This window comes from Taeniopygia guttata, chromosome 1 (genome assembly GCF_048771995.1).
Source record: "Taeniopygia guttata chromosome 1, bTaeGut7.mat, whole genome shotgun sequence".
In the NCBI taxonomy this organism is placed as follows: Eukaryota; Metazoa; Chordata; class Aves; order Passeriformes; family Estrildidae; genus Taeniopygia; species Taeniopygia guttata.
Genome location: NC_133024.1, coordinates 45,226,025 through 45,249,972, shown reverse-complemented (window position 1 = coordinate 45,249,972; position 23,948 = coordinate 45,226,025). Strand labels below are relative to the sequence as shown.

General features: G+C 34.8%; 1 long non-coding RNA gene across 1 annotated transcript; it reads left to right on the top strand.

Annotated features, from left to right (window-relative positions):
• Positions 1 to 6,731: 6,731 nt before the first annotated feature.
• Positions 6,732 to 7,886, top strand: LOC140680324 (uncharacterized). The gene is made up of 2 exons (XR_012051488.1): positions 6,732 to 6,813; positions 7,107 to 7,886. It is a non-coding gene; the product is annotated as an uncharacterized lncRNA (long non-coding RNA).
• Positions 7,887 to 23,948: the final 16,062 nt, after the last annotated feature.

The window sequence follows — 23,948 nt, the reverse complement described above, 5'->3', positions numbered from 1 at the left end:
ATGTGAATGCACACAATAATGTACACTAGAGATCTCCTTAAGAATGAAAAACGTCTTGGTTTTAGAACATTCTTCAGCAAAAACATGCAAATTCTCACCCTCACTTACAGGTCCCAGTCATTCAGAAGCACAGCTATGGGAAGCCAGGCTTAACTCCATTTCTGTGTACATATCTTGCATGAGCTGTTAAATGTAGGCACCGTTCTGGTAACTTCCTTACAATGAAACTGATTTATTTTTACCTTCCTGCAAAGCTGATCTTGCTTTCAGATGTTCACATTCATATCAGTATATACTTTTATTTTATTAGTAACTTTCAATGTACCATTTAACACCATATCTAAATTATTCTTTTGTCATTTTGCTAACTAATTAACACCCTTTCTGGTCACATATAAATCTCGAGGGGCATTCTATTGTCACTGCTGTATTTTAACAAAGTATTTATCTCCCTTTCTGTATTAGTCTATTTTCACTTTCACAACCTAACTCTCAAAACCTAGCCTTCAGAAAAAAAAAAAAAACCAACAAAACTGACATAATTATTAACATTTAACATTGTGTACCCAGATAAAAATATTCCCACTGCTAAAAGCTTTAGATAGCAATAGTTCAAGAAATTCTGTTACCAAACTTGTCAGTCTAATGTCCACCCTAAAATTTGAAACTGTCTCATTTTATTTTCATAGCCTTAAGTCTTACAGATAGTGGGTGGCAGGCACCTGCTATATAAAATAATTTTTATTTACTTTGAATAAGATTTTGGCAAAGACTGGGAGGCAGATCTCATTCCAGCTTACTCTTCTGTCAGATATTTGAAAGAAAAAAGCATAATCTGTCACGTTTTTCATATCAGATTTATTTATATGAATTAGACTCTCACCTCCATGAAACTTCTGTCACCCCTGTGGTGTTGTAGATAATAGCTCTGTGTGGAATGATTTTAACATTTGACCAATATATTTTAAGCAACAAAAAAGACCTATTGTTATCATTATGAGTACTACTTTAATTGCAGAATGTAAGCTATACATCCTCAATGGTGTATGCTGTTTCGTCATATTGCAACTATTGCTTTATATTTTTATTTCTCAGAGACTTTGAAGAGATTGTGTCACCAGTTTGGAGACTGAATAATGTAAAGTAATTAATGAGTTTAATTGATGAAGGAAACTGAGCTTCCTCCATACTAAGGGTGGAACTAATCTGCATTAAAATAAACATCTAGTGTGCTTTAATATTCCCTAAGTTGTGCTATTTAACCATGTATTACTCTTCCAGGTGAGAATACATCTCTGTAGGTCCTTCATCATATTTGACAGCCTTTGTAGCTATTTCTTATACCTTAAAGCATCTTGATGAAGCAGTGACAATGTTTGGAGAACTTGATTGAAGCTGAAGCTACACACTATTTGACAGGTATGCTGGATATTTTACTTTGCATGCACCATTGAGATTTACAATCTGTGTTAGTAGAAATTTATAAGAATAATTAGATAATATGCCATTTGTTATTGTCCAACACTGGAAGATTGAATGATAAAAGAAAAAGAATGAATAGAAAAGGAAAAAAAGTTAGTGTCTTAATGCAATTTGTGGTATGTGCTGGTTTAATTCTCTAAAGGAAATATTTCCACATTAACTTGCCCTTATTATGCATAGCAACTTCTTTCTCTACAAATAGAATAAAAACAAACTCAAAAGTTCTTATAGTAAATTTCTGTTAAATATCTGAATTGAAAAATTTTGTTTTTAAGAAAAATTTGGTAGAACGTTCCCTCCCAGGAAGTCTGGGATAAAACCAATTATCCCAGGAAGTCTGGGATAAAACCAATTATGTCTGCTCTACACAGAGAATATCTGGAACTCCAAGATGGAAAAGAACCTGTAGCCGCTATTAAAGGATGGAATCAAGGCTCTAAGGGCCAAAGGAACCCTGTGCTAATTTTCAAGTATTCAAAGTTATTTAACAGTCTGTGAGAATGTGTGAAATGGATGAAGAAACATATGATCTAAACATATGGTTGTATTATAAGAATATTATTTGACCCTCAAATATTTTTTAATTGGCATGCAGGTATAAGAAACATAAACCAGATATTCTAAACAGATGAGACCAGCAGTTGACTCAGAACCTGTTACACTAATGACTTGACAACTACTGTTTTGGATGGAGGTTTAACTCTAACTCTTATTTGGAATTTTTATTTACCCACTAAACAAAATTGTCACAATTCAAAATGAAGAGTTAAACCAAAATTCTTAATTAGATCACCTTGGAAATATTTTCAATTGGATGGGTTCTATAGACTCAAAACTGATTTTATTTCTGCTACAAGGTGAAGCTTCAAATACTTTTTAATTTATTTTGTCTTTAGGACCTTAAGCTCAGAGTTCCACCATTATCATTGTAAATGTTTTAAATAGCAGTGTTAGGAATTACTATATACAGCTTACTCTTTTGGGTTTCAGTTTCTTCATTTATTTTAATGCAGTAATTTCATTGCTGCCAGTACTCTCATACATTTTATTTTAATTTCATCGTGGCTTTCTGTGTCAGCAACATTATTTGTTAGTTTAGTTCAAAGATGTCAGGATTTCATTTAAGCAGCAGTAGATGATTGACCATCATGCTGAATGCCACTTTGGTATAAAAAAGTCATATTGTAGTGTGCAGAATTAGCCTAACAAGAGTTAAGTATCTGCACCTAACCCCTCTTTATATTTCCTGGTATATTATGCTGTACTATCTTGTATTATTTGTTCTAAAGGAAAGTCAGGTAAATCAATGGAACAGATCACAAAACATTCAATGATTATGTCTTTACATGCATACAAGTAATGGAATTTACTAACTCAGAATGCTTGTGAGGCATATTATTTTTCTTATATTGTTTCATTATTTGAGAACTTCATGCATTTTGCTGGCTATTCTGTTAATTCCTCTATGGATATCTGAGTTAAGAGATTTACATATTAGAAGCAGGTTTCCCATGCTTGTAATACTGCAGTGATTCTTTAAAGTTTAAAATACTACATAATTTATGAAGGCTTCATAATGAATTGTTTGGCAGATATGAAAGGTTATGTAATCACTTCATTCTAAAATGAAAATAAAGGCAAAAATTTAGAAGGAGGAAAAAAAAGAAGAGCAGACATTTGCTAAAATCCTTTGCAAACTTCTGAAGAGTATCTCATGCTGCTATGTGCCAGCATAATTTGTTCTCTTCTAGGGCAGATTTTTGTCTTTACTTTTGTCTTCACTTGGAGCAATAATGACTGCATAGCAGTTTATTTTTCTTGGCCTTATTGAATAGGAAAGTGATAGGCATAGGAAAATGACAGAGATAACACTGTACTTTGCACATTACTATCAGAACAATTAATGAATTGAGATTACAAGGTAATATCCTACTTTGAATCACTGAGATAATCATTATTGTTACCTTCTTTGATGTAGTTCAGCCTCAGTGAAGATGACTACAAAAATAGTTCAAATTATGTATTAATCAAATGTGCTGTAAAAAATGCATGAAATGCAATGAATATAATTGCAAAACACTGTGTTGAAGGTTCTTTTAAGTTTGTAGCTTGAACTTCCTTATTTTGTTGTCTCCTTTTTTCTGACTGTAAAAATAGCCAATTTTATATACTAGGTTTTTTTGCAGAAATAAATGTTTATATTTCAAAGTGCAACAAGATACCTAAGTAAAAATCATTAACTATTTTAACATTAATAGACCAAACTATTATAAAAAAAAAAAATCTACTATTGCAGGGTAATTGTGCATCTAATAAAATGATGTTTTAATACTGTAGTACTTACAACAAAATTATCATTAAGCATTTAATGTTGTAATGTTACTTCTTCTGATTTAAATATTTCCTTGAGGCCTTCAGTCTGTAATAATTAACAAAAAATATTTGATAAACACCATTCATTATTCTTAGTGAATCTCCCCATATTTCTAATTTTTTGCAAAAGAATACTGTCAGAACTATCCAAATTCATTTTAGCATATGTATGTATAGTTATTCTTTCTTTTGATTATTACAGAAAATATTGTAGTGAAAAACTGAAATGAGTTGCCAATAGAGGCTGTTATTTCTTGGACACATTCAAAGCTCAGTTGCATAAGGCCAGACCTGAGTTAATTTTGACCTGTTTTTAGGAACAGGTTGGACCTGTTGAGAGCCCTCAGAGGTTCCTTCCAGACTCCATGATTCTGATTCTTTAAAAAACATTGGTATTACTGTTAAAGTTTATTGATACTGGAGATATTTTACTATTAAATACCAATACTGACAACAATTTACTATTCACTGATATTGTTACTAATAATTCGTGGTTTAATAACAATACAGAAGAATTATGAGGAAGACATGAAAAACATGTGATCAACAAATAAGAAAGTTAAAGCTCAAAGTTCAGCTCACCACAGGGCTAACCATTCCTTTCACTTGACACACCTCTAATATCACACTATACTTTTTGTTTGTTTGTTTATTGTATTATTTTCTGATTGCATTAAGAAATTAGAGAAATTTTTGAAAGTCTATAACTGTAGCAACAGTGTACATGAGTTTCTAATCTGTCTGCTGTAGGGTCACCCTACAGAAAGGACCCAGAGGCTGGGATTTTTCCAGCAGTTTGTTACATGATTACATTTGATGTTGCAGTCATGAACTTCTGAATAATCCTGTTTCCTTGATCACTTTAATTCACTTTTTTAACAAAGAAGGACAAAAGAGAGAAATTAGATAGACTAAGGTTTTCTTTTTTCCTTGTTAGCAAAACCTTGCCATTATGTAAAATTTCAGAAAAAAAATTAGTATTGAAGACCATAAAGAAATCATGGAATCACAGAATAAAATGAGTTAGAAGAGACCCACAAGGATCATCTAGCCCAATCATTCACTTAGAAATATTTCCAAGATGTATTTCTACCCTAAGGAAGTATTAGGAAGGTTTCAGAAGCTCTTGTATCAAACTCTGTTTATTTTGAAATTGTAACTTCTGACTGTTTTCACTGAGAAGAAGACTGCCTGCTTCGGAGTTAATTTATTTCCGTTCATCCTAATCTAGCCATTTCATTTACATGAAAAAATAAGTACAAGGTCTCTGAACTTTACTGATATTATGGATATAACTTACTAATAAAGATAGTGGCATATAGATCTAGGTAGTTCCATAAAGTATGAGAATAAAAGTTAAGTTAGTGTTTCCTTCTATGAGGTTCTTCTTCCAAGCTCTCTTTTCCCTCTCAATAAAAGGAAATCTCCTTTAAATGCAGCAGCCACCTATATAATTCATGGTTTTCATCTGTTTTTAACTGTACAGCATTCATGAAAAAAAAAAAAAAAAAAAGAGAGAGCAGGATGAATTTTTTCTCACATGCATTCTCAGACAGGACTTCTCAATGCACATTGTAATTATATTAATTGCCCTTCCTTTTAGAGGCAGCTGAGTGAAACAGCAAGAATCATAAAAGAACAAGTGCATAAAGATGTTCTTTCCCCTTCCCCTTTCCCTTCCATTTCTCCTTCCCCTTCCCCTTCCCCTTCCCCTTCCCCTTTCCCTTCCCCTTCCATTTCCCCTTCCCCTTCCAATTCCCCTTCCCCTTCCATTTCCCCTTCCCCTTCCTCTTCCCCTTCCCCTTCCATTTCCCCTTCCCTTCTTCCTCCTCCTCCTCCTCCCTCCTCCTCCTCCTCCTCCTCCTTCTCCTTCTCCTTCTCCTTCTCCTTCTCCTTCTCCTTCTCCTTCTCCTTCTCCTTCTCCTTCTCCTTCTCCTTCTCCTTCTCCTTCTCCTTCTCCTTCTCCTTCTCCTTCTCCTTCTCCTTCTCCTTCTCCTTCTCCTTCTCCTTCTCCTTCTCCTTCTCCTTCTCCTTCTCCTTCTCCTTCTCCTTCTCCTCCTCTTTCTCTTTCTTTTTTTCTTTCTGTTTCTTTCATGTTCCTGGGACAAACTGCAGTCATATTCCACCCCTTACAGTGTGGCAATGAGTATAGCATGTGCAAATGGTTATCATAACATAATAAGTAGCACCAAATGATAACTTACATAGCAACTGCTCCACCAAATTTTACTAGTGTTTCAAATATTTCAATATTGCAGATCTCCAAATAGACAACAGCAGATAGTTCCAAAGATATAAGAAAAATTGTGAGATCTCCTGAGAAATCTATTGATTATGAGATTATGAGATCTCCTGCCTCTAAGGAAAAGGTTTCTTATAAATCTTCTCATTTAAATGAAGGTTTATGGAGTAAATAACAGAGTGTCTAGTGACTAAAGCTCATATGATATAAACACAGATTTCTCATAGCTATGGAATATTCATAAAAATTGCTTGGATCCCTTTAAGATCTTGATTTTGTTAGGCAGTGGTTCCTTATGTACTGCTAGCCTGAAGAGCACCTTTCATGTCATACAATTGCATGTGACTGAAATGAATGCATGTCAGAGTTTACATGGGAACATCATACCTGAGTTTCTGTTCCAGTTAAGGGGGGGGGGGAAATTTGATTTCTTGCATGTATATCAGACTCTTGTATAATCTAAAAAAATTCTAGGTTATTTTGATGTCAGTGTGTCGTGGTTTGACACGGAAAAAGAATTTTTCTGGAAGGAAGAGGTCAATTTGGACATTGACCAATTGAAGGTAGACACGCCTCTGAGAACACAGAGGGGTTAAAAGCAGAATTCCCAGGGGAACTCGCTCTCTTGGTTCAGCGGTCAGTGTGCAGTGCAGGACTCTCCCCTGCCCGGCCAAGAGCTGGGTGGGGGAGGGGAGAAGCCATGTGGCCTGACTGAGGTAGGCCCAAGGGTGGAGAGACTGGAACCAGGCTGGCTCCCTGCAGATGGAAGGGTGGAGAAATCTGGGATGTCTCCATTTCCCCCCAGAGTCTCTCTCTCTCCCAGGAGAGAGAAAGAGACAGCGGTGGTTTTATCAGCAGTTCACCGCAGGGAAGGAGAAGAGCGGGGGGGGCCGCAAGGTGCCCAGCCGCCTGTGGGAGCTGGAGCCTGGGCAGCGAGCCATCCTTGGGAGTCGGGACTTTTAACCCTTCCTGAGAAATGAAAGCTTTGTGAAATTTTTCTCCTCCTCAGTTTGAAAGAGAGGAAGAGAGACAGCCTGGGACCTGGGCTGTTGGAAGGAGATATTCTAAGTGGGAGGAGATGATGGAGTGGCTTTTGGCTGGACTTTTTCTTGGTAGCCACAGACTGAACTGATCTTCTCCTCCAAGAGAGACTGTATTTTAGGAGGATGCTGGTGAGCCAGAGAGACCTGCTTCAGCTGGGAAAAGACAGAAGTGGAGCGAACTGAGGAAAGTTAAGGAAGTTTGTGGTGGTGCCCCCTGTCTTTGCAGAGGAAGAAGAGAAGAATATCTCTTTTCTTGGACCCTTAGCCCCAGCGGAAAATGGGGGGGGACTGTTGGTCCCAAAAATAAAAAACCGAACTGTTGTTTTTTCCCCTCTTGGCAGGGCACCCTTGAAAGGAAAAATCCTAAAAAGCAGTCTGTCCATCCATGCATTGGTGGTGAGAGCACTGTGCATGGAAAGGAGAGGGTCACCACTGGCAAACTTTTTCTCTGGGCGGTGCCATGTGGTGACATAGAAGCACAGGATGTGACAGCTGTGTTTCTTGGGGGGTCTGTGGCACAAGAGAGACTCCTCTCTCCCTGCAGATGGACTGGGTGTTGATTATCTGGAGGGTGGAAATCTGATTGGGGTCCAGATTGTGTCTCACTGTGGTTTGTTGGAGTTGGGTGGTGGGAGGAGGAATGTTTTGGAAGGTTTTCATTTTGAATTGTGTGTGTTTTCTTTCTTCTTTTTTTGTCTTTTATAGTAGCATAGGGGTAGTAGCTTAATAAAGTTCTTTTCTTGTTATTAGGCTTGGGCCTGCTTTGCTCTGTTCTTGATCGCATTTCACGGCATTCAATTGAGAGATTGCATTTTCATGGGGGCACTGGCATTGTGCCAGTGTCAAACCATGACACAGTGTGAATGCTGTTCAAGAAAACCACTAAACTGTAGCACTATGTGCCATGTCCTGCTGTCTCTTGAACACCTCCAGGGATGGTGGCTCTACCACCTCTCTAGGCAGCCCATTCCAATGCTTAACCACCCCTTCAGTAAAGAAATTGTTCTTAAAGTCCAGCCTGAGCCTCTTCTGCTGCAGCTTGATGCCATTCCCTCTTGTCCTGTCACTAATTTCCTGGGAGAAGAGGCCAAGGTTTTGGAATGGCAACTGGGAGACAGCCATCAGATCACATTCAGTCAAGACATGTACTATTAGATGCCTATATTGAAGTTACTATATTAAGTCTCACCATTTCATTAACTAGAAATGGAGCCAGAAAATTCATCTCATGTACAGATACATATTTACAACCAATTTGGGCAGCTGCAAATAAAGACCTGAATCCTTTTTTTTTTTTGAAGACAGGATTTATTTGCCTGTTTTTAGACATTAACAGCCATTCAAGATGTTCAAGCACACCCTAAATGAATGTCTTATTGTTCTTATTTTCTGAGACAATCCGGTTTGGTTTTTTTTTTTAATTTGGTTTTTTTGTTTTTTTTTTTTTTCCCTATGGCTTCTGAAATACTGGGTTTTTTTGGGCTGATGATACCCTTCTAGAATATAATATTTTCAATATGATGTCAGGGCACAGAAGGGGCCAGCAGCATCCTTGGGCTCAGGACATTGCAGGGGCCCCAAAGTCAGCAAAGTGCTAGACCTGAATAATATACAGGCATAAAGAGAGGAAAAGTATGTGCAACATGGGAAATTCTAAGAGACAGAGGCCACATTTCAAATAAAAATTAAGTCCTTTTTATATCATGGAGACATAAGTGCACTTAGAACAACACCACTCTGAGCAGCCAAAAGATGATGTTGATTTCTCTTTTTCACCTAAAGCAGACAAGGGATGATTAAGTTTTCTGTTCTTTTAAACAGAAGTTTATTTTGCAGACTGTTTTTTGTCTTTTTCAGACTGTTTTTCACCTTTTCAGGTGACAGGTTGTCATTACAGTTCTATGTTTTAGCACCTATTGGTAGTTTCTCAGGATGTCTCTGGATTCCAGGTACTTAGCTGTCCTTCAAAGAGGCCAGATGCACTTTTCAAGAGTGTGTCTGGTTCCCATACCTAGTTCCCAGGTTAGCAGGTGTTTTCTCCAGTTTCCTCTTTCTAATCAGGTCTTCTTTATAGCTTTTCACATCACCAGGTTGATAAATCCTTCATATTAATTAAATTCCTCTGTTCCCATCCATTTTAATCGATACCACATTCAAATGGGGCTCTCACAGAGCTCATGTTTTACCTACAGTTGTGAGATCTAGCTATACAGACAAAATTCACTCCTTATTCTTAGCAGTTTTAATTCATAAGATTGTTGATTTGTTACTGAATTTAGGAGATCTTTAGTTAACTTCTCAGATTATTCTTGAATTTTTATCCACAGCATTTTCAATTTCCATTGCAGTATGATAACATAATATTTCTGTTCTTTGTCTTTAATGATGAGAGAAATCTTTAATTTTCTCATTATTCTGGTCCCATCATTAGAAATTGCCATGTTATAGTTCTGCTTTCTTTTCTTTGAACTTCAGTTTGTATATAAAACTTAATGTTTAATATTTAAACATGGTTACTGAATAACACAGCAATCATCCAGAGATCATCAATAAACTTGAACTCAGAAAATAAAACTCAGATTTAATCAAATTTCCATTTAAATTAATACATTGTCTTTTGCTGTTACACTCTTGAAGTCAAGGGTAAAAATACTGTTTACTTCAGTGTTATTGGGATTGTTCTCCAAGTGAAAACACATATAAAGAAAGCAAAACTAAATAAATACTTTTGGAGATAGTATTTTAGCTGATGTTGGCAAATTCTATCGACAATTAAGTTTATATTACCAATGAGTAGTTAGAAGACAATAAGAGTTTCCATTATTTATTAGTATATGGCTGAAAACTTTTCCATATTTTCAAAATTAAATGTATGGTAGAAAAAATTCAGTTTCCATCACAGTTGCAATTAAAGATATTTCATGTTGGAATTCAAGCAAACAGGTAGAATAAAAATCTCTCATTTATTAAAATTGTTAAATCTGATGCATGTTATGAAGTAAAAAAGGCTTGGAAGCATAAACAGGAAATAAAGTTTGAAGAGCTATGTTTTGATATTTTAATGTACCTCAACTTTGCAGGTCAGCTACTTTGAAACTCCTTGCAGGACTCATAGTGCTGTATTGACATATTTCTCTCAATCGTATTTAATGAATATATAGTTTATGAACATTAAAGCTCAAATAGTGTTCTTTACTAGATTCTTATTTTAAAATGTTTGCAAAATCTCTAAATTCAAAATCCACGTTTGTGGAAATAAAACTAAGTACTTTTGAACAGGGGAGATAATATATCCATGATATATACAGCTAAAGCAGAGATCTGCTGCATCCATGAAGACAATAACCCACCAAGCAGATTAAAGTATTTGGTTGTTATGAAATCAAACATAAGCACAATGATAAGTCATAAATGTACTTGTTTCTTTCATCTTTGTTGTCTCTGACTAGGACTATGGGCTAGGAATTGTTTAAAATTCCAAATGTCTTGGAAATGTGAATGTTAAATTACAGAGATCCCAATAGAATTTTGTGAACATAAAAATGAATCAAACCAATAAAGAACAAATTATGTTACAGAAAAGGGAGCCTGACATCTTTTTACACAATTGGAAAACAAGGCTGAGTGAGGTTACTGGTGAGAAAGCTAATGTTTCCCTCCATGTAATGCACTCAGTATCACATGGTGTGCAACAGACAACACTGTCCAATCTTCTCGCTTATCTGATAGCAGGGGAGCAGCTGCACTTGTTTGCAACTTATCTGGGGAAGTACCTAGGAAAATATTTTTGCTCTTCTATACAAATGGATCAAGATTTCACCCCTAGGGGATACCTCTATGATAAATATATTCCTGAACCTGAATAACTGATTTGAAGTTGAGATATTCCATAACTCATAGCAAATGTTCTAGAAAACACATTATTTCTGACTCTCCTTTAATAAAGACTGCAAGGGCAGGCTTCTCATATGTCAAATCCTGAGTTTGTCTAAAGCAATACAGGCTTCAGCTTGGCTTCCTTCCTGCTTTACACTGGCACTTAAATGCAATGAGTCACCACAGCTTCCCAGGACTCCACTGTTTGGAAATGAAGTTAGCGCTGAGAAATAAAGATTTATATCACATAATCTGATTTTGGCCTTCTAATACACAATTTCTGTGCTTTTATGCCCAGATTCACCATTGAAACTGAGACATTCAAAAAGATCTAAAGTCAAACAGAATGTGGTAGATATTGCTGAGTCCAAAGTGAGTCCAACCTTGATTTTCACAAAGCTGTTAGATATGATATAGACAACTCTGGCACAAAGTGCACTCTGTGGGCAAATACAAATTTTGTGTCACTATGGGACTACTCAATGCAGTTTGGAGAGATAATTTACTCAGAATTCTGCTACTGGAGTTTCTGAAATGAGAAAGAAAAGACAAAGATTCTTCTTTTTTGCTTAAGGAAATTATCCTTTTGGGGTTGATTAGCTTGTTAGATTCATTTTATTAGGTGTCTCTTCAACAAGAAGATATTTAAACTGCTTTCCTGTATGTTCCAAGACAACGTTCAAGCCACCAATTTCCTCTTTACTACACCCTCTCAGATCTAGTCTTTTAGGCACAGAAATGATGGAGAGTCTCATAGACTATTGAGGGACATTTTGTTGGGCTTATCTCTGAAGGCAAATTTTATTACAGGCTGTAGACACTCCTTCCTTTGCAAGATCATGCTCTCTTATGCTTTTTACCTAACTCCAAGCCTTGCTTTTTTTATTTGAATTTTTTCCTATTTTGGATCTATCTTCTCTTCTACTTTTTTCCTCATTGATATGAATGTCTGCTACAAACATAACCAAATCTGAAGTTTCCAACATTGTTGCTAAGACATTTTTACTTTTATGTGATAGTATTGATACTACTGTCTGGGTGCCCTCAATATCGCCAGAAATTATCAAGTTCATACTTGCAATACTTTTTTACCTTAGAAAATTTTAGAAACAGTGTTCTACTTTACTCTTGATTTCTTTACCAAATTCTACCTAATTACAAGCATTTTCTTAATTTTCAGACTGTCTGCATACCAGAGCAACAGTGTGGCATGTTTTCCAGATTCTGCTTGGTGCTCATACAAAATTCTTACTCTTGAATTAAGTGCTTTCCTGGCTCTCTGCAGATGTCTTAGCTAGCTAAAAATGCTCTATAAAAGAAAAAAAAAAAAAAACCCAAACAAAAAAAAAACCCCAAAAAACCCCAAAAACAAAACAAATGAGAAGTTTCTGTAGGAATTAATATATTTAAACAATCATACTGACTACATGAAAAATATCCTCATTGGTGTGTTGCTGTTAAGGTCCCGTTTTCTTGCCATCTTTATCCCCTGGGACCATAAAAATTGCATAAATAATTTCTACCTCAACCAACACAAATCTTACTCCATGGAAGTGCACATTAAGCAGGAAAAGAAGACAACTGTTTATCTGTCCCTCCTTTTCATTTTCCACATTATATCCAGTCATTTAAAGATGAAGACTGTCTTTTGGGTATGGACCTCCACATGTTCAGGAAAGGATTACACTGGGCCAAGTGATTTCATCAATTCATTATTTTATCCTTGAGAAAAAGTGGGCATTGTCTTATCATTAGCTGTCATTAAAAAGGTAATGTGGGAAAACCTAAAGGATTTCTAAACTCATTTAGAGATTTAAGTAGATTTCTAACAGGTTTAACTTTAGCCCTCTTTGCCACAAAGAAACATTGCTGGCTCATAGTACGGGCTTTGGCAAGGGTAGGTAATTTTTCTTCATAGTAGTGTGTGTGGGGTTATGTTTTAAATTTGTCACCAAAACAGTGTTGGTAGTAGGGGGATGTTTTTATTATTGTTATACATTGTATACGGGTATACATTGTATACAGTATATTGTTATATATTGTATACAGCGCTTACCCAAAGTTAAGGACTTTTTTGCTTCCAGCTTCACACCCCCATTGAGGATGTAGGGGTGCAAAAGAAGGAATGCTGTCAGGACAGGTGCCTCAAACTGATAAAAGAGATATTCCATATCATATGTTGTCATGCTCAGTAATAAAAGGTTGGAGGAAGAAGGCAGGGGATCTTCCTGGCATTTGACTTCCCAAGTAAACATCGTACATACTGAAGCCCTGCTTTTCTGGATGAACATCTGATAATGGGAGGGAGTGAATGAATCCACTATTTTGCTTTGTCTGCATGGTTTTTGCCTTATCTATTGCACTCTCTCTGTCATTCTTGAAATTAGGTAGTTCCAGTTGCTGTTTAAATCTAAATCTTGCACTTTGGCTTAATTAAATTCATAGGAGGGGTATACCGTGGCAGTAACTCCTCATCTTCAGTGTTATTTTTAACTCAGATTTTGCATATAATTTTTTTTTCTGGTAATAATTAAATCTACAGTTGAATTAGAAAATAAAGCATAAACAGCCTCATTCTGGACTGTTCAAAGAAAGCTGAAGAAAGCATTAAAATATTTTATGAGTTATTATCCTAAAAGATAGCTTCTGCAGCCTTATTGATTCATTAAGATGTAAAGAGAAAATCCATTGCTTTGGTTCCCACCAAGCATCTGAATTTATTTATTATTGCACCTTAAAGATAAAAGCAAAATACAGAATTTGGAGTAGTCCATACAACTATGGTTATAATATAAAATGCATTAACTCTATATTTCTAAATATATTTTGTCTCATAAAAGCACTGGTAGATTTCTGTGAAAATGTAGTTGCTATGGGAAACAAAAAAAACAGATTTATTGTGTTCATTTTTGCCAGGGAGTTGCTGTTTCCTGGAGGTGTGCTGCTTAGTTAAGAGCAACTCTAAGATACTATTGTTTCAAGAGCAGAATGCCATGTTTTGGTCTCAGAATTCATGTGAAGATCCCACCTTTTTCCAGAGGTAGCCTAAATGAAAGCAATGGAATCGATTAATAATTGACTCTAATTAGGAAATTTTCCATTGCACCTGAAAACAATGACCAGACTTACCCTGAGAAAGGGAAAGTAAATGACAAATATCTGGAGGAAAAAAACCAAACAAAATTAATTATCACAAATGATATTGAAAGAATAATTAAAGAATCTAAATCGTGTCATAAAATTAGCATAATTGCGTATCAACGTACCATAATGAGCTTAAGAAAGATACTTTTTAGAAGTATCAATTAAGAAAACAAGTTTTTTAAATCAGTTATCCTATTTGGTTTAGAAGCATGTGCTGGAAATAGAGGAAAAAGTGAAAAGCCTGCTACCATAACTTTTGATCTTTTTAAGATGTTCTGTACGTTTGCATTTTTTTCCCTATTTCCAGAGTCATTGAGCTTTGCTTTAGTTTGAATCTGTTCCTAATAAAAGAACAATCTAATAAAAGAGCATCACTTCTGTGACAGCTATCAAATCATGCTGTAATACTATGGCACTTTGTTCTTCTTTTGTTAGAAGAAGCAAAACTCCAGTGGAAATTTTGCAGTTACGGTGTATTTTGTTCCCAGTATTTTCTTTATCATCAGCTTTAGCCTCTTCAGTTCTTCCCAGTCTCTCTATGTGAAGAAAGTCAGAATGAGAAATGACAATTAAGGCACATTGAAATATAGAAATATTTTTTTGGGTGCAGTTTTCATTATTGTGAAACAGCTTGCTGCAACTCTTATTAGGAATGCAAGCCTATCTGTCAGAGTATCGAGATGATTTGTGCAAAGTTGGTGCCTCGAAAGACTGCAATAACAGATTGTCAATTTTGTGTATGGTAGAATTTCAAATAGTGTCTTAGATGAAAAAGGTTATGAAGGCTAGTATCAAAGTGAAGCTGACACTTTATTTTTTTCCTCTTACATTACTTTCTAATGTACTTTCAAATAAAGGAATGAGAAAATTGTACAAATGGGTCCATCAAGGAAGTGAACTCAGTCCTCATTGTTAAAAGCTGGTTCACATAAACCCCCTGAAGTTTCTCAATTTTCTTTAGAAAAAAATTCCAAATAAGAGAAATTTACATAATGAAATGTAACAGATAAACACTGGGAAAATCAAATAAATCAATAACTTTGCAGACTGTTTACAGAAACCTTTTTACAGAATCTCACCTTTCTTTTGTTCTTTTGCCCTTTTGTCCTTTTGTCCTTTTGCTCTTTTGTCTATTATTTGTTTAATAAAAAAGATTATCATTAATATCTATTTCATCTGATTGATATTTAAGAAATCTTCTTCAAAGCACTTGTTAAAAGTGTACAAAATGATGTTAAGACACTTTATAAATAAAAACATGAAAAATACCTATTTCTGAAATCTAGGGCTAGTCTGACAACTTGCACACTAATTTAAATATAGCTGGAATATGGCTGCCCCAATCACTGCCCAATACTTTTTTGTGGCTGTAACCCAGGGTTTAGCATTGCTTAAATTTGGGTTCAACATTGTTTTAGTGAGATCCTCATTTATTTCTTGGAACAGAAATTGAAGACCAAGGCACACTCAAACTATACTGAGGTGATTGTGCATAAGATGAATTAAATTAGAAATGTGGGTAGAAGACAAAGTACCGGAATCCTTTATTAAGAATAACCTTACTCCTTGTACCAAATCCCAAGGGAATTTTCTCAGTTTTTGATTGCCTTTCAGCACAATCTGAATGTAAAATGACCAAGGGCAAGTACTTGAGCTTAAAACCAGAATCCAAACAAGCTGGAATTCAGCTGCACTTCTCCCAGCCCTTCCCAGCAGCCTGATCCAAGGCCATCATCCTGCACCCTGCCAGCACTGGACAGGAGGATGCATTTAGGTCCCTGATGGAAAGACTCCAGGTTTGTCCCATCCAAAAACAAAGGAAGGAGTCCCTGCTTGATTTCATATTTCTAACATTGCAGTTGCAGCATCATATATAACCAAATACATTAATAGATAAAAAGGAATTTCTTACTCCTCTTTTGCCTACCTCTCTGCTCAAATAAATGTTATTGTTTGGTTGTCTGAAGTGAGATAAATTATTCTTTGTATTTCACTACGCAAAAGAAATTCTTTAAATGACTAAACAATTTTTAAGAGAGGAAAAAACAGCTTAGTATTTTACCATATTCTAAAGCCCTGTTCAAAGCTTTTGTTTATTATATGATATGGTTATATTACAGGTGAGATGCATATAAAGCACAGCATAATACGCTTTACATAAAAAGGAAGTATAGAAGAAGATTTCAGAATACATTCAAAAAGAAAGAAATTAATGAAATGATGAAAGACAAACAGGGAGGACAGCTAAGATCTACATAATACTGTTCAATTCAAGAAATACATAATGCATAGAAATATCACTCAGATCTTTACTAAATACTTTACCTTTTCTCAGACATACTTGGGGTAGAATGAATGGCAAACAGAAAAGAAAAAGGTCAAGTTTAAAAAATAATTTAAAGCCAAATTATGTATTACATATCAAATATAAACTGTGAATGGATGTAACAACACCATCTGCAGAAACACCAAGGAAAAAAATCTAAAAATAGCAGGCATATCTGCCTAAAATTATTATTATTTTATTTTTTAAAAGAAGTCCTCAATTTTTAAATATTTCAATGAAAAATTAAATGAACATTTGATAATTCCTTTTTTAGGACTTTATTACAGGAGTAAGAGAAGGGAAATAGAATTTTTCTTGACTTTTTGCATTTTTTTTTGTTTTATTTTTTTCTTCCATAGAAGAACCATTACTATCAAATTCCTTTTTGCAATCATACTCGAGTTTTCGTAATCTCCATGAAGATTTGAGTGTCCAATTAACCACCAGAGGAACTACTAAGAGTTTGGAAAGCTATGGAAATCTTAGCTACAAAATGCTATGTCTGCTGAAATCTTCTGCTGAGTTCTGCTATGGATAAGATGATTTAATAGGCTAAAAATGAACCCAGAGTTGTAATACCTGGAAACTAATTCTGTAGAAAACATCCGTTCAAAATAAAATAAAAGAGCTGGAACATATTCATAATATGTAATATGAGTCATAATATATACTCATCTTGCTGTTGTCTTCTGTGAGAGAAAGATAAACAACTAGAAGGAGCTTTGGATAAAGCAGCAGGCTAATCTTCTGTTCTTTAGGGATTTTTTGGTTGTTTGTTTGCTTTTCCCCCAGAGAACAATTGTTCTTCAAAATACATTCTGTTTTACTTGTGGATCAGTAGTCAATGCTAAATTGTACTCTACCTCTTTCTTGGTCCTTTTTACTCAGAAGGTAATGTGGTTTAAGACCTACTTCTAACTAAACCCCACTAAGCCCCTGCCTCTGGCTTACTCCCCTGATAGGATGGAGAAGAGAATAGGGAGAGTAAGTGTATAAAAATTGTTGGTTGAGACAAAGAATTTCAATAGCAAAAGCTTGTACACGGACAAGGCAAACAGTGAAATAATTCACCACTTCCCATGGATAGGAAAGTGTTCAGACATCTCCAGGAAAGCAGGCCTCCATCATGTGAAATGTTTGGGAAGAAAAACACCATTATTCCAAACATTATCTCCCTTCCTCCTTCTTCCCCCCAGCTTTGCAGACCATAACACCTTATAGTCTGAGATAACCCGTTGGTCACTTCAGGTCAACTGTCCTGGCTGTGTCTCCTCCCATCTTGTCCTGCTCCATCCTCCTTATTATTGCCTGTAGAGCAGTGGTCTTTGAAGCATCTGGAATAGTTATTGTCTGTGTCAGAGTACTAAATGCCACTATTCTAAGCTAAGGTCATTCTGATTTCTCACTTTTAAATGCAGATCTCGAAGCTAGAAAGAGAAATTGCTTCTGTAGTCATGGCTACCTAAGGTAGTCTCGGTCTTTTACAGATCCACAGCAAAACTAAAGTAAGAAAATGGTATGTGTTGAAGTTGTCCTGCCAGCTTACAGGGTAGCAGAAGGGGTGTGATGACAAAAGCAGTACCAGAAACAGGAGTAAAGCTCTCCTTATGTTCTTCCTGCCAAACATGCATTCAGAAATGTACTGCACATTAGACAGCAAACAATAAAATGTGAAATAAAATGTGAATCTTCAAAATGTCACCTTTCCACCTTTGATGGATCCTTTCTGTGACTAAAAACGTGTTTAATTTTTCCAGGTCTTTTTTTCTGCTTGAATACAGAATACAGAGAATGCCTCTACCTCTAAACTTTGTCTTGCCTTGACAATAGTCTTCAAATTTTCTATGCCTACATCTGCAGCTTTACTCCTTTTATAAGAAAAGTTTTAGGCTAATATATTTTATTCTGATACTTTAAAGAGTACATTATATTGTACTCAGGGAAAATTCTCACAGAAGAAAAATACTTCCAACTCCAAATATAGAAATAAAAGTTAAGCACAATTTCTCCACTGATATTATTTTATTAACCAAATTAGAAAAGTCAGAAAACTGTTTTCCTGCGATTAGCTTTTCTGATGCTTGTGCTAAAGTTATTCTTAAATATTACTCTATATTTTATTAACAAGAAATTTGAATTGGGGTCTTCACTTGATCAGGTTGAGATAGAATTTTAAATTGGGAAGAGAATAATGAAGATGTTAGTGACATATGGATTATAGTTTCACTCATTATTAGTTGTTTTAGATATAAACTCAAAATATTCTTTTGGCTTTCAGCACATGGTCTTAGACTTTATTAGGATCAAAAAATTATAAAATAAAAAAAAACAAACTAATGTAGAGCTACACCTGGATAAAAATATGAACTCACTCATGGTTGGAAATGATAATTTATTATATATTGAGCATTTTATACTTATCCTACTTACTGAAACAATTTTTATGAATTATGATCATTTGTGGATTATTAGATCCTGGCACAATTTTTACAGTTTTTTGAGAAAAAAACAAAAACAAGTTAAAGCAGGAAAACCTGATGTGTTTTTAAGATATTACAAGCAAAAGAAAAGTTACATTTAAAAATATGTGAATATTTTAAAAACCTGGAGATGGTCTCTGAAATTGCAGTATCTTCTGAAGTAAGAATATCTCAAAGTCATTTTGTATCTCTAAAGTATGATTGTGCAACTGCAGTAATTAACCAATTTTGTTCCTAAATGAATAAAAATAATATAAACTACATTTTATAGTCTGAACTGGATTCTGATATAAATAGATTCAATTAGCTTTAATTAAACTTCTCCACCACTGAGAGAGAATTACTATGTTCCACTTGAATTCTTATGCTTAACCAGATGCAAACTCTGAAATGAAATGGATTCACGTATAATACAGTATAATAAAGTTGACAAAAAACAATAAAAGAACAAAACAACAAAAAACACCCTAAAACAAAGCAGTGTTTTATCCTTGAGGTGTAGAAAACATTTAATGATGAAGTTATTTAGAGCACAAAAGACCTTGGTTCAGTCTAGAGATATTTATATTTTAAAAAAAAAGCCAAAGGGAAGAGAAAAAAAAGTTATTTCTCTAACAACATGCAGGCACTGCATGAAAAACATATCTTAAACAAATTGTAGATATGCTAGGTTCTTTGCCCCTAATTTATTTTAAGAGAAAACTTAATGGAAATTTATAATCAAGGACATCAACCTTGATGTTTCAGGTTTTGTTTTGATGGATATTTTTATACCACGATGCATTCTTCCCAATCTGCTTCTCTCTAGAGCATTTGCTGCCAAAATTTTCCATTTCCTTTTCTTCTTTTTTTTTTTTTTTTTTAGAAGCTTAATCTTCTGCAATATCTAGTTTGACAAAAGTTTTTGAACTAATCATAATTAAAGTCAAGACAGCAAACTCTTGTTTTGGACACCTTTTTAGACTAGACATTGTACTTAAATATTGATTTGGAATGCTGGTAGCATATAGTTTTTTCCTCTTCCTCCTCCCACATATTGCAAGATAAAATACTCTCACAGGTCTTCTTTCCCTCCATTATTTATGCTGCAAATTCAGAATCAAGAACTCGAGATGGGATTTATAAAGGTTTGTTAGTGTGATCACTTGTAATGACAGAAATAATTTCTAAGCCTAATGTCATGTACAGAATAAACCTTTAAATAAGAAAGAGGTGAAAATAAATGAATAATGTAGCGATACTTGGAGTTTTTGTTTTTGTGAGCTTTTAAATTTATCCCTGTACTGAGAAATATGGTAAAATACCAATGTGTGCACTCATGAAAATCCACATTCACAAAGTTGTTCAAAAATGTTTAGTCAGTGAATCAAGGTCTAGACAATTTGCTGTCCCCTAGTCATTGATAATAACATGTTGATATATTAAAAACAAAACAAACAAAACACCATAAAACCTGAGAAAAATTTCAGATCATCTTCAGCACAGCCTTAAAATTCTGTAGCTGACAGCCTGTTTCCTGAACTCTTTTCCTGCTTCAGAAAGGATCCTTCTAGCATAACTAGGAAACAAGAGAGTGAAACGTTATTAAAATATGGAAGTCAATGATTCTTGGAAGAGTTTCTGTTTATCAGTATTAAAGCACTGCTAATCCAAAAGACAAATGTTCTCAGTGTGTGTTAGCCAGATAAGAATTTTGTATAATAACTGCTCTTAGGATTAACACAGACGGCCTAGAGGTATGCTATGCACATACACACATATGTGCACCAGCTTCCTAAGCAAGCAAACAGAAATCAGCCTGAATCTATAAAGAGAGAGTGCAAAAAGGCAGTAAAATGAAAGAAAAGAGGAAGATATAACTTACTGTAATTAAGGCAATTTAGACCAGCTTTTGATTTTGTAATTAGCAATTTATAAATTTACAAGTTAGAAATGAAAAGTTCTTTGTACATGCCACATTGTTCACCTTAATAGTTAGAGCTTATACTTCACATTCAAACTTGGCTCTTAACAGATGCAGAAATAGGAAGAGTTCAAGATAAGTCAGTAATAATTAGATCCAACGTTATTGGCATGATTATGCTGGACAGAAATTGCCATATTTTTCTTCCTTAAATATGTTAAAATATTTATGTCTTTTCAGGATAGCTTTGAAGGTTGCCCAAAACATGTTCAGCAAGACCCATTTACAAGTGCTTTTAATTTTACAATTTTCTCAGTCACCTTCATCCTTTTGAAAATCAAGAGAATGTGTTAAAACAGGACTTTGATGATTTTGTTTTGTTTTGTTTTGATATGTTTGGTTTGTTTGGGGTTTTTTTTTTGGTTGATTGGTTGGTTGGCATGTTTTTATTTCTTTGGGGGGTGATGGTTTTTTGGTTTGGTTTGGTTTTGTGGGGGGCTTGTTGCTGTTGGTTTGTTGGTTGTTTTTTTTTTTTTAATCAGTAGAAGAAGAGCTTATCTTTAGCTTTCTGAGCTCTTGGAAGATATTTTTGGGGATATTCTAAACTTTCTGTGCATTAATGAAATCAATAAAACTACTTTATCCAGTTTTTTCTGTTTTGACTAAGAAAACTGAAGTTATAACTTTATTTCTTTTAATTCAAGGACTATAAATTTTTAAAATATATGTTCTCTTTTGTTAATATATACCTGCATATTTGGCATTCAGTGGATTAATACAGCAATTTCTAAATTGTATAATGTTCATTACTTTGACAATAATTCTTTAATAGAATTTGGAGACTAATTTTGCCCCTATTTAATGGAAGAAAAATCAGAATTTATTTTACTTTATGTATTTGTTAATGAGAAAGCATATATTCATAAAATATTTAAGCAAGACAACAGGATGCTCCCTGCAAGCAACTATTTATTCCCAACATTTATTTGAAACTGTCTGGTTAAGCAAGTAAAACTATTTCCTATATTCTGCTCTATTTTCTTATGAAAAACAAAATTTTCCATCTCATTTTCTCTAAAGCTTTGGACTTCAGATAATAGAGTGCATTTAATTATTTATATTTCACCTTCCTGCAATTCAAGAAGCTTCATTTTTGGAATTGTCTTTGTTACAGTTTAGTACAGCTTTTGGCATGAACCTTACTGCTTGAGCTGCAGACAGAGCTTTTTAATAATGTTCCTTTAGCAGCAGTGGTGCACAGACTGTCTCCTGCTGCCATATGGGGACAGCCGTGGCATCGAAGTACCGGAGACAGTTCAAGGTTCTCAGTGGTTTTAACACCTTCCCCCACAGCACACAGCAATTGCCTCATCTGTTGTGACATTGTGACATCCGGCCGTGCCAGCAGAGTCGTGTTCCCACACGTCTATCCTCTTGGGCAGCTTCCAAGGCAAGGGCACTCATTTTGGCTGATGCTTCTCCCAGTAATGAGTCCATGTTGACCATGGCCCTAATCATGGTGCAAACCAAAGCTGATTTTGCCAGAAGTCCAAGGACAAAGACGTGGTCCTAGAACTTGCAGTGTGACTCTAGTATCCTGACTACATTCATGCTTGCTGCCAGCATTTCTGAGTCCTAGGCTGAGTTTTCCCTCAGGCTGGCTTTGTTATGTCAGATTATGATACCACTCTCCTTATCTGAGATATACATGGAAAAAAGCATCAAATTATTTTGACGATTTTGTCCAGACTGTTTGGCCTTCCTTTCAACATTCTTCCGTCTACTTTTCTCTCTCCCCTTTTTTTTCTTCTCTCCCCATCTGTCCGATAAACAGTTCTAATTTCAATACTTTAATGTCTAAACTGATAGAATTACCCAACTGGCAATTCTGTGAAACTGTGTAAGATATTAATTATTGCCTCTTTTTATATTATAAATGATGGAATGACTTGTTTTAAAAGAGCACCCTCAAAGAATTTCTATACTTCTATTTAGACCATTAGAAACCACCTAAATTCAAACTTCTTTTTTTTTTTTTTTTTTTTTTGTTACCTTTACTTCAGTGGATTTTCTCAACAGTCTTTGAAGGAGAGTGTAAGAGTCTGTGCATCAACAATGCAAGCATCAAAGACATCTGAGGAAATTAAATCTGTTTTCTGTTGACATTCAATCCTGCTCAGTGTTATGCTCACATATGATTTTCTGCCACAGTTATATCTCCCACTGTCTCTATCGTAAAAATTTTTAAATTAAACACAGATGAAATAAGTATTTTTGGTAACATACCTTCAAGTATAATTTCCCTAATACTGCATCCACTATTAAAAAGTATATCAACGAGTTTAGAGATATTGTTTATGTTCAGACTAAAACTGGCTTATTTTGAAAAGACAAAATAAGTTATGGAAAATATTACTGATCTAATTTTATTCTTCCCTGTACAATCTTCTAGATGGTTCAGAAGGTCCAAGAGAGAGCAATGATCACCATTGTGCTATTGACATACAAGTTCTTTATAAATCATTTGATGATCCAGTTAAGTCTTCTTCTGATTATTTTTCTCTTGCATAGTAAAAAAGAAAGGAATAAAATATCTTATTTTTAGTACTTGAATGGACTTATGATTATAAAATAAAAAATTTTCCAGGACAAGTTGAAGAATCTCTCTACACAATTTATTAATCATGGCTGAGGTTACGGGACTGTGTCTCTCTATCAAGCTGCCATTTCCATTTTCTAACTTACATACTGTGCTGTCAGCAGCATTTGAGACTCTCATTTCTCTGTTGCCTTGCTATCTCAGTATTTAGTTGAAATCCTAAAAAAGGTAACACAGACCTCACAGTATATGTTTTTTTAAACAAATGCTGCCTCTCTTCAAATGCAAATACAATAAAAAATAAGCTCGCCCCTCTGAGAAAAACCAATTACTGTACTGCAAAGATGCCTTAACAATGAAGTTATTTAAGAAGTGCTAGCAGTTCTCTAAAGGGACTGATTTGAGCATGAAATGACAAAAGGACTGAAGAGCTATAATAGAGAAAACTATAAGCCATTTATTTTCTTCAAACTGTTTTAC